This window comes from Natator depressus, chromosome 4, assembly GCF_965152275.1.
Source record: "Natator depressus isolate rNatDep1 chromosome 4, rNatDep2.hap1, whole genome shotgun sequence".
Lineage (NCBI taxonomy): Eukaryota > Metazoa > Chordata > Testudines > Cheloniidae > Natator > Natator depressus.
In genome coordinates, this window is record NC_134237.1 from 6,492,536 (window position 1) to 6,507,361 (window position 14,826).

Sequence of the window (14,826 nt, forward strand, 5' to 3'; positions counted from 1 at the left end):
TCTGTGGCAAGCAGCATGGTCCATAGCTCAGAATTCTGGAGTGGGGCTCAGGAGACCTGGCTTGTTCTGCCTGGTCATTTGTTGTGTGAAAGTAACTTCACCTCTCTGTGCCTGTTTGTACAGTGCCTCACACAATGGGGCCCTGGTCCCTGACTGGGGCTCCTTAGGCACTTCCGTAATACAAATAATAATAATATATAAACATCTCGTCCGCTTAGACTGTAATCTCTTTGGGGCAGGCACTGTCTCACTGAATGTCTGTACAGAACTTAGTAAAATGGAGCCTTTATCTCCACTGACCATGTAAGGTGCAAATAATAACAGAATACTGGGAGCCGAGCCTAGAATCATAGAAGATTAGGGTTGGAAGAGACCTCAGGAGGTCATCTAGTCCAAGCCCCTGCTCTAAGCAGGACCAATCCCCAACTAAATCATCCCAGCCAGGGCTTTGTCATACTGGGCCTTAAAAAACCTCTAAGGATGGATATTCCACCACCTCCCTAGGTAACCCATTCCAGTGCTTCACCATCCTCCTAGTGAAATAATTTTTCCTAATATACAACCTAGACCTCCCCCACTGCAACCTAGACCATTGTTCCTTGTTCTGTCATCTGCCACCACTGAGAACAGCTGAGCTCCATCCTCTGTGGAACCCCCTTCAGGTAGTTGAAGGCTGCTATCAAATCCCCCCTCACTCTCCTCTTCTGCAGACTAAACAACCCCAGTTCCCTCAGCCTCTCCTCGGAAGTCATGTGCCCCAGCCCACTGATCATTTTTGTTGCCCTCCACTGGACTCCAAAACTGGATGCAATACGCCAGGTGTGGCCTCACCAGTGCCGAATAGAGGGGAATGATCATTTCCCTCGATCTGCTGGTAATGCTCCCATTAATACAGCCCAATATGCCGTTGGCCTTCTTGGCAACAAGGGCACACTGCTGACTCATATCCAGCTTCTCATCCACTGTAATCCCCAGGTCCATTTTTGCAGAACTGCTGCTTAGCCAGTCAGTCCCCAGCCTGCAGTGGTGCATGGGATTCTTCTTTCCTAAGTGCAGGACTCTGCACTTGTCCTTGTTGAACCTTATCAGATTTCTTTTGGCCCAATCCTCCAATTAGTCTAGGTCCGTCTGAACCCTATCCCTACCCTCCAATGGAACTGAAACCTGATGTGCAGAGCAGAGCTGGAATTTTCTCCTTAGTGAATGTCCCATCCCTCCCCCAATTACATCAGTTTGTTACTGTAGGGTTGCTTATAAGTAACAAGCGGTTGGCATTGATTCCTTGCCCTCCCTTGACCCCATTAAAGAAATAGCATTCAAGCTCCTTTTGCTGGCAGAAGGGGTGGAAAAGAACTTCCTACAGGGCCTTTACAAACCTTGGTCAATTCTAGTTTGAACGTACAGTAACCAGCCTTTGCAACGCCCCTTGTTGTGTGTTGTCTAATGGAGGTGGTTTGTTAGTAACGGTGTTACCCGGGGTTCTTCCAAACCAAAGCTCTTGGTAACTTTTATTCTGTGCGAGGTGGTGTCAGGAAATTAATCAGGGGAGATACGGCCGTCCGACCGATAGATGGCTGGCACAAACAGGACAACACAAGAGTGCTTTTACTTAAAGCTAAACTTTACTTAGTCTCCAGCACTTATACGCACATCCGCAACAGGATAGTAAAACACCCCCAACCCTTGATAATTACCAAAGCTGAGTGTGGCTCTTGAGTGGCACAGCGGCAGACACTGCCGGTGGGGAACACAAGATGCATCCAGAGGGAGAGTCCAGGCCTGAAGAGTTCCCCCTACCTCAAACTTTCCCCCCTTATTTATACATTAGTAATAGAATGACATGTCCCTTAAAGCAAACTTGTTAAGTAAGCAGTTTCAATGGTCAAGCGAGAGGTTCCTTCTGATTATCCATTAACCAGGTGTGGGTTTTTCCAGAGTTTGCAGCCTTGAGGCCCCAGTAGACATTCCTGGGGCCAATCATAGAATCATAGAATACCAGGGTTGGGAGGGACCTCAGGAGGTCATCTAGTCCAACCCCCTGCTCAAAGCAGGACCAACCCCCAATTTTTGCCCCAGATCCCAAATGGCCCCCTCAAGGATTGAACTCACAACCCTGGGTTTAGCAGGCCAATGCTGAAACCACTGAGCTATCCCTCCCCCCAATCCTGCTCTTCTAAGATGCACGTATCAGCAACTTCAACACAATTCTTATCAGGAAGGATGAGGGGTCAAGCTGTCCTCTCTATGGCACCTAACCCCCCCACCCCCGCCTTGGTTAAACTGAGTCTGCTGAATGGCCAATTTACAGCCTGCTGACTTGGCTGCTTTTAGCAATAAGCCATAGTGGTTTCAGGCACTTTACTGGTTTGCCAAAGTCTCCCCATACAACGGGAGCTGATGCAACACTGCAGGAGAGACTGTTGTGATCGTCTTTTGAACAGGACTTATCTCTAGGTGTGCAAAGTGAGCTCATGGCTGGGCTGATAACGTTGGGCAGACAGTGGAAAAGGGAAGAGGCAGTGACATGGACTGAACATAAAAAGGGTCACTTTGACATATGTCCTTCCTTGAGGCACTCACACACTGCAGGGCACCTTAACTGTGCCTCCATCCCATCTGCTTCAGAAAAAAGATTCCTGAACCATTTCATCATTAGTATACATCTAAACAAAGGGCTTAGCCTTGAAACTGGGGGGCTGAAAGTTCAGCACGTAAATCCATCTTTAGGCAGCAACATATCCATTGCAGGGACCTAAGCACTGATTCAGGCACCAAAATCAGTCCTTTGGCTCAGCAAATGGGTATTTAGGCGCCTAACTTTGAAAGCTGGACCCGTTAATTTTTTTTATAACATTTTGCTATTGTAGAAGCATGTCTCAACCCTGTCCACACTGAGCTCAAAGGGAGTTTTGCCATTGGCCACAGAACTGGGCTTAAGATCTGATTTTCCAAATGTATAGCTTATTTCATGTTAAAGTACAAAATGGTGGAGTGCACATTGAGGACTCTACCTCTCAAGGAACTTTATTTTTACCATGGAGATGAACAAAGTGAGGTGCACAAAGCAGGAAATACACCAGGCAAAACCTGTTAGGAGGACAAGAAATAACTTCCCCACAGCCAAGTTCATTTTTGCCAAATGAATCTGTTTGGAGGGAACAATGGCTGCTAAATCCAAACTGTAAAATCATAGGAAAGCCACTATATGGTCTTCAGAAAAGCAGACTTTGACTCCCTCAGGGAACTGATGGGCAGGATCCCCTGGGAGAATAACATGAGGGGGAAAGGAGTCCAGGAGAGCTGGCTGTATTTTAAAGAATCCTTATTGAGGTTACAGGGACAAACCATCCCAATGTGTAGAAAGAATAGTAAATATGGCAGGCGACCAGCTTGGCTTAACAGTGAAATCCTTGCTGATCTTAAACACAAAAAAGAAGCTTACAAGAAGTGGAAGACTGGACAAATGACCAGGGAAGAGTATACAAATATTGCTCGGGGATGCAGGAGTGAAATTAGGAAGGCCAAATCACACCTGGAGTTGCAGTTAGCAAGAGATGTTAAGACTAACAAGAAGGGTTTCTTCAGGTATATTAGCAACAAGAAGAAAGTCAAGGAAAGTGTGGGCCCCTTACTGAATGAAGGAGGCAACCTAGTGACAGAGGAGGTGAAAAAAGCTAATGTACTCAATGCTTTTTTTGCCTCTGTCTTCATGAACAAGGTCAGCTCCCAGACTACTGCACTGGGCAGCACAGCATGGGGAGGAGGTGACCAGCCCTCTGTGGAGAAAGAAGTGGTTCGGGACTATTTACAAAAGCTGAACGAGCACAAGTCCATGGGGCCGGATGTGCTGCATCCGAGAGTGCTAAAGGAGTTGGCGGATGTGATTGCAGAGCCATTGGCCAGTATCTCTGAAAACTCATGGCGATCGGGGGAAGTCCCGGATGACTGGGAAAAGGCTAATATAGTGCCCATCTTTAAAAAAGGGAAGAAGGAGGATCCTGGGAACTACAGGCCAGTCAGCCTCACCTCAGTCCCTGGAAAAATCATAGAGCTGGTCCTCAAGGAATCAATTCTGAAGCACTTAGTGGAGAGGAAAGTGATCAGGAATAGTCAGCATGGATTCACCAAGGGCAAGTCATGCCTGACTAATCTAGTTGCCTTCTATGATGAGATAACTGGCTCTGTGGATGAGGGGAAAGCGGTGGACGTGTTGTTCCTTGACTTTAGCAAAGCTTTTGACATGGTCTCCCACAGTAGTCTTTCCAGCAAGTTAAAGAAGTATGGGCTGGATGAATGGACTATAAGGTGGATAGAAAGTTGGCTAGATGGTCGGGGTCAATGGGTAGTGATCAATGACTCCATGTCTAGTTGGCAGCCGGTATCAAGTGGAGTGCCCCAAGGGTCGGTCCTTGGGCCGGTTTTGTTCAATATCTTCATAAATGATCTGGAGGATGGTGTGGAATCCACCCTTAGCAAGTTTGCAGATGACACTAAACTGGGAGGAGAGGTAGATACGCTAGAGGGTAGGGATAGGATACAGAGGGCCCTAGACAAATTAGAGGATTGGGTCAAAAGAAATCTGATGAGGTTCAACAAGGACAAGTGCAGAGTCCTGCACTTAGGATGGAAGAATCCCATGCACTGCTACAGACTAGGGACCGAATGGCTAGGCAGCAGTTCTACAGAAAAGGACCTAGGGGTTAGAGTGGACAAGAAGCTGGATATGAGTCAACAGTGTGCCCTTATTGCCAAGAAGGCCAAGGGCATTTTGGGATGTATATGTAGGGGCATTGCCAGCAGATCGAGGGACGTGATCATTCCCCTCTATTCAACATTGGTGAGGCCTCATCTGGAGTACTGTGTCCAGTTTTGGGCCCCACACTACAAGAAGGAGGTGGAAAAATTGGAAAGTGTCCAGCAGAAGGCAACAAAAAAGATAAGGGGACTGGAACGCATGACTTATGAGGAGACGCTGAGGGAACTGGGATTGTTTAGTCTGTGGAAGAGAAGAATGAGGGGGGATTTGATAGCTGCTTTCAACTACCTGAAAGGGGGTGCCAAAGAGGATGGATCTAGACTGTTCTCAGTGGTAGCTGATGACAGAACAAGGAGTAATGGTCTCAAGTTGCAGTGGGGGAGGTTTAGGTTGGATATTAGGAGAAACCTTTTCACTAGGAGGGTGGTGAAGCACTGGAATGCGTTACCTGGGGAGGTGGTGGAATCTCCTTCCTTAGAAGTTTTTAAGGTCAGGCTTGACAAAGCCCTGTCTGGGATGATTTAGTTGGGGATTGGTCCTGCTTTGAGCAGGGGGTTGGACTAGATGACCTCCTGAGGTCCCTTCCAACCCTGATATTCTATGATTCTATGATTCATTCTAGTAACCTATAAATTGAACTCTCTTAGCTTGTCTGTATCTCTTTCTGTAACTGTAACCCACTTAGCTCTGCCTTGTTGTGCATATTTACATATTTCTTTGATCTTACATGCATATTTCTTGACCATTTTAAGGAAGCTACCAGATCCAGCTCTCTCCTGCTGCTCCTCGTCAATCTAATCCATCCTGACAGCTCTCATGATGTACGGGGAATGGGGAAAAGGGGGAAGGAACACTATATTTACTGTAAACTTGCTATTATGTGGACTAAGGGTTACATGTTTCCTTATTACATATGTGTGCTATATATATTTGTAAGGTTTCTACTGAAGCAACTACTTGATCTTTTTCACCTATATTAAATTACTGTTGAGGTCAAGAGTATCTGTCTTTGTCATGGTTCTGAAACTATCAGCTGTACAATAGTTCTGTGGGTCATCTTGATATGCCTCTTCCTCTCCCTTGGTGATGTCACATAGATGAACCGATTAACTATTTCCAGATCGTTTAGTTCCAGATTAACTATACTTCCAGATTAACTCTAATATAAAATGATAATTTTATAATGTGCACAGAGCTGGATTGTGACATTCGGAGGCCCTGAACTATTGCAAGTGTAAGAGGCCCCCCTACCATAAAAAACAAAGCAATTGATTATTTTCACAGAAAGGCCATTTAACATTTAAACATGAAAGCTTTATATTTGCATATATACAAAAGCAAAGTTGTAAAAATGGAATAATGATCTAACTAAAACACGTCTTGCAACATGCCTGTTTGCATTATAAAATCATTTCAAATTAACATATTTTCGTCTGATTTCTTAATTAGTAGTTATGGAAACTTTATATCTACAGCAACACAAAAGCAGTTACAGTTACACAGACCAGCTTACTTAATGGAAGCAGGACAACCTGCAGTATGTCTGTTTGCACATCACATTAATTTTAACACTAAAATTTAAAACATTTTCTTTTGTGATTTTTGGAGAGCAAAGTCATTGATGATGTTCTCAAATGATAAGATATGGAGTTTGTCACTTTCGATGCACAGAATGCTTAGGGCAGATAGCTTTTCTTGCTGCATTTTCTAAGCAGACATCTCTCTTTGCATTCACTTCTCTATCCTCTGTCTTCCCCAGGGCCACTAATTAATCTTGAGTAAACACCTCGGACACACAGAGTGACAACAAGCTATATGTGTAAAAGAGAAAGAAAGAAAGAATTTACCAGAAAAAAGACTGGTAATCTCTAGACAGGCATTGCGAAAGTGAGAAAAACTAGCCTATATTCAAGCAAATATAATGAATATTATAGGCTTTAATAGCCAATAAATCATATATGCATATAGTTTGAAACAACTTGATCACCAAGTACTCAGAATATTTTGATATATATATATATGTATATCTTCCTACACTTCTCTCAAAACCCTCTATTTATCCTTTTGTCAGCATTCTCTGCTATTTACTGTGAAGGTTCCCGAAACTGACAGAGGGAAGGCAAAACAAATGTATCCTCCTGAAGATCCACCCAACACAAGTCCAAAAGATGATCGCCTGCAAACTCAATCATGTGAAGCAGGGATATCGCAAGAAGCAGAAAGCGGCGTGCGCACTAAAATACACAGCTGTACGTCTGTACAGATCAAAAGAAGAAAGGTCCCACTAACACTTAAGCAAACAAAGAAAAACGGGAGCGAAGGCACTATATGACTGAACGTGCTGGACCATAAACAAAAGATGGCGGCTGTCCGGCTATTATCAGACAAGGGAGACGCTATACATGACGTCACTCCTAGGACGTGTCCCCTACGAGTAGGAGCATGGCCGGATGGCTTCACGACACAGCCGCCTCTCACCTCACATTTTCCCCAATTTTTTTTTATCGGCAGTGAGATTAATTATTTATTTCAGTAAGTTCTGAAGGCACGGTCAGAATTTTACCGATACCAGCTGGCCAACAAAACCCTGCCTTAGGAGACTGATAGCAGACTTACTCATAGAAATACTCATTTTAGAAGAGCGATTATCTTTTTTTCCCCTGAGCCCCAACCCCCTCACCTGTCAATAATGAACAATCTGTGAGGGGTAAAAGGGTAGGTTAAAGGTATTTGTGTAGCCCGATGTGTATATTTTTGTCATACTTGAATGAAAATGTCTATATTTAGAAAGAATCTTCTTTTTCCCATATCTCCTTTATTTCATAGAATCATAGAATATCAGGGTTGGAAGGGACCTCAGGAGGTCATCTAGTCCAACTCCCTGCTTGAAGCAGGACCAATCCCCCATTTTTGCCCCAGATCCCTAAATGGCCCCCTCAAGGATTGAACTCACATCCCTGCATTTAGCAGGCCAATGCTCAAACCACTGAGCTATCGCTCCCCCCAAAATTTTGATAAAGTTTGAAATGGAGTCAGTTTTTTTCTTTTTAGAGGCTCCCTCATATTGCGAGGCCCTGAACTGTAGCTTAGTTAGTGTATGCCTTAATCCAGCCATGGGAGTGAGTCCATGCCGTGGCACTTTCCATTCTCATTCTAATCGGTGTCATGAAAAGGAGCCATTAATGTTTGTAATGCCCAGTGGTGGTGCTCGTTGAACTTCTTAAATCGTCTGAATTTGGACTGGAGAGCCACCTGCAGCTCTTTCTCACAGGCTGCCGAAGCTGTGTCGATGGGGAATAGCAACACATTCCTAATCTCAGTAAAGTACCTTGGGGAAACGTCAAACTCGTGCAGGGTAGTTTTGCCTGTCACCCAGCGTATTGGCAGCCCAAGCACCTTGGGTTTGTGACCTGGATTGAGTTTGTTATGCGCAAAGTAACTGTGTGGCTCTTTTCTCCTGGGAGAAATTGGTATTATCATAGAGAGGGGAAAATTAACCCACTGTGTTTAATCTAGAGGAAAGATTCTGCCAGCCCGTACTCGTTTTGAGTTAGTAGCTTACTATGCATTCCCTCCCACTCCTTTCAATGGGGCTAATTGCAGAGGGAGGTGTTTAATTGGAGTCAGGGTTAAACTATCTTTAGTTCTGCACGGTCCATCCCTGACAGGCTCACACTGGTCAGCGGCTCCTCACAGCCGCAGCCCCGCTGAAGTCAATGACTTGAGAAACTGCCACCCCGTCACACTGAGGTATCGGTGCTTCACAGCAGCTTCTCTGAGTTCTGCCTTGAGCCACCTCCTTCGAGTTGCATCTGGTTGTAGGTGGGATTTTCAAAAGCTCCCAGTGAAGCCACGGGATGTTCTCCCTGCGCCAGCAGTGGGAGCAGACTGACACCAATGCCAAGTGCTTTTGAAAATCAGAGCATAGATTCTGTTGCAAGTCACAGGAGTAGCCCTGTGGGTCCAGTCACTGGGCAGTTTATGGCTCATTGTAATAAAGAGTGTCACATTCTTAGCAGATGTACACAGTGGTAACAGCAGACAGTCTCACCCCATTAGTCACGGCGACAAGGCTCGGCGAGGTGGTGGGACGACCGGAATACTCAGGTTGGGGGAGTGCAGAGACCAGGTCAGATGCTGAAATGCTGTGGAACCAGAATGAGTAACTCTCACATTTTATTTTAAGAAAAAAAACACTTGTTAAATCCTTACCTGCAACGCGTGCCATTGTTATACGGGCAATTGCTCCTTTGCTGCAGCTGGCATGAAAATTCCCAGTAAACTTCTTTGGGAGCCCCATTGTGAGGCTGGAAAAGAGTCACTCCAAATAAATTACAGCTGGTGGCCCAGCATAGCGATCGCCTAAACAAACTTAGATTTACCCCTCTGTTAACAAATTTGAAAGGGGCAGGCTGTGTGTATAATGTATATGTCTTCAACAATCTGAGAAAATGCTGTCAAAACTTACCTGTCCCCATGGACTACAGAACAAGGCACACGTGAGTGAGTGACTTCTTGTGAGGTGTTTTCTTTGAAAAAATGTCAAGACTATAGCCACTTGGTTATTCTACATGCATGTTACTAGATTCATTTCAGGACCGGCTGGCTATACCTGAAAACCAACTGAATGTGTTTCACTCATGGATTGTACCCTCTGAGAGTCTGGGGTTTACTGCATAGCTAAGCTAGTGGGAAAATCTCCATGGTGCCGCTTTTAAATTCCTTGGTTGCCGGGTAAATTATAGCTCATTTGTGTAATAACTATGCTTTGCCATCAGATGTAATTTTTTTTTGTCTTCTGTTGATTATTTACTCTTGTTGAATACTAATGGATAATAATTTACCATGATAGATAGACTGCCATGAAAATGATCTGGACTACAGATCATGGTACTGCAATGGATTTTGTACACTCTCTTTCCCCCTTTCCAAAAAAACCCCACTATATCTTTTTCAGATTTCAAGACCCTACTTTTGAGCTAGGTTTCAAACTAGCCTCCACTTTTGCAGGTGCAAGTGCACCCATTTAGATGCCTCACTCCCTGACGGGCACAGATCCGTCAAGCTATTCCATAGCATCATTCTTTTTGACCACTTAGAGGTGTGTCATTTCTACGCCAAAGCCTTGCTAAGCAGTCAGATTCCCAGCATATTCTGAAACCCAGGACGAGTGGTGTGCAAGGAAAATCCAACCCTACCATGCACTGTTGTACCAAGAGAAAAGTGTAAAATATGGGAGATGAATACAAACAGAGCCTATTAAACAATTAACAAAATCCTTCTGCTTGGAAGCTTGCAGATGCTGCTGTGTTGGGGTGCCCCCAAGTACGCTATAAAGACAAAAGGCAGGCAGCATCTGGTGCCTTTTTAAAATAAAATCTATAATTGTGTTCTAGGCCTTGCTGTCTGTGCATGATGGTAATGGGCCTGCTAGGCATAATTAGCTGACAACTGACAAAAGAGGCCACTGTAGCTAAGAGGAGGCTGGGTGCCAGGATCATTAGATGGATTGGGCAGCGGCCATGAGAACTTGCAGCTCTGTGACTGATGCAAGAGAGCCAGGAAGGTAGAGTTTGCTCTGTTCTTTCTGAATGCCATGAGTGCTGGGAAAGGGAAGCAGGGTACAATAGAAGCAAATTAAGCAGGGCTGGCCATTTTGCAATTCATCTTAGCCCTGTTGCTTGGATTTAAAGGTTATACCAATTCTTAATAGGCATGCAGGGCCAACCCCTCGCTCTTCTTACACAAGTGTTGAATAGTCCCTTTGAAATCAGTGGGACCATTTGTGCCAATAAGACAAACAGGATTTTCCCCTAAACTTAGTGCCCGGTGGTATGGAGTGGGATTTTGAGTGGCCTAACTCTTTCCCCACTGTTGTTAATGGTCAAATTCCCCCTGACTTCAGCATGAATGGAGGTAGGTCACCACTGCATGTTTCTGAAACTCCCACCCGTGCTGTGTGATTTAACTGAGCGTATGGCCTTCAGGGATGTTACGGGACTGAGATGATTGTAACTACCGAAAGCAAGAGTCGGTCCTCTCTGTGCTCCCTGGATCTGATCCAGCAAACCACTTAAGTGTTGGCTTAACTCTAAGCCTGTGAGTAGTCCCCTTGCTTTCAACAGGAGCACTCAGAGGCTTAAACCCAGCAGCCAACTTTTGTGTATCGTTTATGCAAATTGCTTAATGGAATAATTTGCATATTTATAAATTTGCATACACAAACCAGCTTACAGTCAACACACCGTAGCCCAAGCAGTGCTGGAGATAGGGCATGGACCTCTACAAAACCTGGCAGTGGTGGACTGGGGAAAGTTGGTGTCTGTCTGGGGTGGGTGGGTAGTGGGGCAGCAATGGAGTGCCTGGAGTTGCTGGGGGAGGGGTGTTGGCTTCCTGGGACTGTTTGTTGGGGCAGGCAGAGTGGGGACAAGGCATTTGGAAAGGCTCCACAGACAGGGAAAACTGAACTGAGTTAATCCTCCAAGATGGGCACTTGAAACAGCTTTGCTGGCTGCAGCTGTGCTCGTTTCTCTGCTTCATCCTTCCAGCAACTCACATGGTAATCGCTCCCTCCCCCCCCAGCTACCATTCCAGGTGCCTGGTCTTATCCTGCCTTCTTGTAAAAGAGACAGTGCCTTGTAATCTGCCCTAACAGAGTCCCAGCCTGAGAAACCGCCCTGCACAAACCGGTGGCAAAATCCTTCTGGCTTGAATCACATTGGGCCAGCACCTTGGCCCTGGCGCCGGCTGCTTTGGGCTGCATGTGGCAGCCATACAAAACCGCTGGAAAGCTGCCCTAAAGGAGTGTCATGACCCAAGGCTTCCTACTCCCTAACTTGGTTACCTGCGGCCACCACCAAGCTTTACGTTTGGAAATTTTATATTGTCACCCTCGCTCTGCGCCCTGTCCAAGGGCTCTGTCCCCAAGAGCGGGGCACTGGCTGGTTGATATGGTAGGTGCTCCTTGAAGGCCAGGAAAACCCAGTCACCCCAGCTCCACTCCAGCCTCAATGAATGAACTCTTACTTCATCACTTCACAGACGGCGAAAACACCCTGGTCAACATTTGGTATATTAGCAAAACCACGGTGAACATCTTTTAAGGAAGCATACTTTTCTAATGTCTGTACTTTTCATGCAGAGCCCCCTTTACTTGAATTGTTTGGGAAAAAGGGGTCTGGATCATTGAGAGAGTACTTGGGTGGGTGATCCACCATGCCAGAAAACATACCACGTTCATATAAAAGGGAATTTTACATTAAAGGGAATTGGAATAATGGATTTCTACTGTCAATTTTCAACATAACTGTACTCAGGGAGGGCCAAACAGGTTTTTATTTTATTATACATTTCAATATAACTGTACAGCTCTTATTATCTGGCCCTTAAGATATAAATGAGAGGAGAATGTTCGAAGCTAAACAGAGAATCTAGATTTTGTATTTTTTAGATCAGATTGATTTTGCTATGAGTGTTAGAGGGGTTCAGTGACCCAGGGTAGATACAGTTTGGAATGTTGTGCAAACTATTCTGTGCCAGAACACAGTTCTCAGCTACGCAATGGATGCACATGGAGATGCAACTCAATGGAGCTCCTGGAAAATTTTCCATCCAAATATATTTCCAACAGAAAGTGGCTTTTCAATTAAATGGAAATTTTAATTTTGTTAAAAGAATCTGTGTTCATAGAAAACGTTCAGTTTTCTACTGTTTAGTAGCATTTTGTGGAGGAAACTGTAGGAGGAGAGCTGGCTGTTATGGAGAATTTGTACAGCACCTAACATGATGGGGTCATGATCCATGACTAAGGCTCCTAGGTGGTACCACAATGGAAATAATCATAATGATAAAGGCCTATGTATAAAAATTTTTATAAAACAGTTAAGTAACCTTCTCTCCAAGGGAACCTTCTCTCTCACCACTTCACCAACATGAATTACTTTACCCCTGTGAGGTAGGTCGTGGTTGTTCCTGTGTGGCAAATGAGGAAATTGGAGTACACTGAAATTAAGATCCACATTTTCCGATGAAGTGAGCTGTAGCTCTCGAAAGCTTATGCTCAAATAAATTTGTTAGTCTCTAAGGTGCCACAAGTACTCCTTTTCTATTTCTGATAGTGACCTCTAATTTTGGGTGCCTCCATTTCTGGGTGAAGGCAATGGAGTTATGTTGGTGTGGGACTGGACTGAGATAAGACTCCAGGTCTCTCCATCTTAGAGATGGACCAGCTCTAGGCCATAGTCCTATACTGTAATTCAGCATGTGTGTGTGAGTGTATAAGAGAGGACTCAGAGTCTTCTCTCTACGAGGGCTTCCTCGTAGGCTGGTGGGAGGAGTGAGGCCAAACTACTCTTCAGAGCTACAGATTGTCTCACCCCCACCCCCCACCCCCAGCTTGATGAGATAGAGGGCGTGTAGGGAGCACATGGTCTGCCTGGAGTGCCCTCTTCAAAGTGGCTCTGCAGCCATTTGGTGTCCTTGGGGAGTGAGTCCTTACGTCCAGCCCACTTTGTGCATCTGTGAAGCCCTGAGATTCTGGCTGGGCACCATGCTCCAAATTGGTCCCCTCCACAGTTCCCAACACTGGCGTAAGTAATTGCGACTGGTTCCTTTTTCAAGCACCTTATTATATGCCAGCCAGTGCCATTGGCTTCTCTAGGAATGGAAGTGAGCAAGCTCTAGGGCCCAGATCCAGGGAAGTTTGGAGCCTAACTACCTTGGCAGGTCTGGGTCTAGGTGAGCCTGATGAGAATATCACTAGATGTCATTCAGGGCTCTGTCAAGGCTAGCCTGGCCTTGCTTGGTTGAAGTCAGTGCCTCCCAGTGGCAGGGAGGCCATAAACTCAAATACCATTTGCCATTTCCTCCCGAAATCTCCAACTGAATTATTCCCTGCAGAGGACCAGCCTCACAGCCCTGAAGACACCCACATTTGCATGCCACTCCAGTCCCCCGTTCTGTCACCATTACCTTATTCATTTCATCTTTTTTTTTTTTTTGAAAACAGCATGGACAAGGCATTTTTAGCATCATGAATGGCTGATTAGCATACAGTTGCTTGGAGAATTAGATCGTTTTCATTTGTCTGGCCCTTCTTTCTTTTTTTCATTCAGATAATACAGAGCCGCTATCATGCACAGAGCATTGTGGGTACATTGTCATGCTGGCCTGCTCATATTTTCCCAGTACTGAGGGCAGGGTTGCGTCATTGAGCCACTGACTGAATTTGAGGAGGGAAGGGGGCCTCCAAGACACCTGGTGCCTGAGACCTTTCTTCACTTCCAAGAGCATGGGAAGAGTGCGTGAAGCAATAACAGCGGGTGCAACTTTTTACAGAGGGAATTTCAGTGCTTCCCCCATGCCAGCTCAGTTCCACCAGATGACTTACTTGGTGTTGGTTCTGCTTTGACCAGAGGGTGGGACTAGATGACCTCTTGAGGTCTCTTCCAACCCTAATATTCTCTGATTCTATGATGGGGACATTATGGTCTCATCATCCGCCATGCTGGGGAATGTAACATACCATTGCTAGACTCCCTGGACTCTGTGCACCAAAGATCCAGTTGTTCCCTTTTGAAGACAACGGAAAAAGTTCCCAGTGGGAGATTCACTGAGCCCCAGAAGCACAGAGACCAGGACTGTGACTGGACGCCAAGCAGGGATGGGACCAGTCTCCCTTCCCCCTTACACACCCACACGTGGTTAGGCACAGTAGAGCCAGGAATTCAGCTTTACTGGCTGCATCCGCAGCTGGTATAAATCGGCATCACTCACTTGAAATCAATGGAGCTTTGTGGATTTACAGCAGTGGAGAATCCATCCCTATAGCTTGGTGGTTGCACCTGAAATGGTGTTTCAAAAGAACTGGCACAAATCAATACCTGCTTCATGACTTTAGTTTCCAAAGTTCCTGAGATGAAGTGCAATTGGAGAAACACTAAAAAGAAAGAAATGGAGCAAGCACAGCATGAGTAAGTATTGTCATTCTGAAGAGACAGAGATTGGCCACCAGGCGAGCTGTATGTAACCTCTTTTTTGAGCAGTCCAGGGGCTGCCGTGTGTAATCTCCG

At 45.4% G+C, this 14,826-nt stretch overlaps 1 long non-coding RNA gene across 1 annotated transcript; it reads right to left on the reverse strand.

Moving 5' to 3' along the window:
• Positions 1 to 6,434: 6,434 nt before the first annotated feature.
• Positions 6,435 to 14,559, reverse strand: LOC141985715 (uncharacterized). Its single transcript, XR_012638998.1, has 3 exons — positions 14,531 to 14,559; positions 8,808 to 8,901; positions 6,435 to 6,567 (listed from the first exon to the last, which is right to left on the reverse strand). It is a non-coding gene; the product is annotated as an uncharacterized LOC141985715 (long non-coding RNA).
• Positions 14,560 to 14,826: the final 267 nt, after the last annotated feature.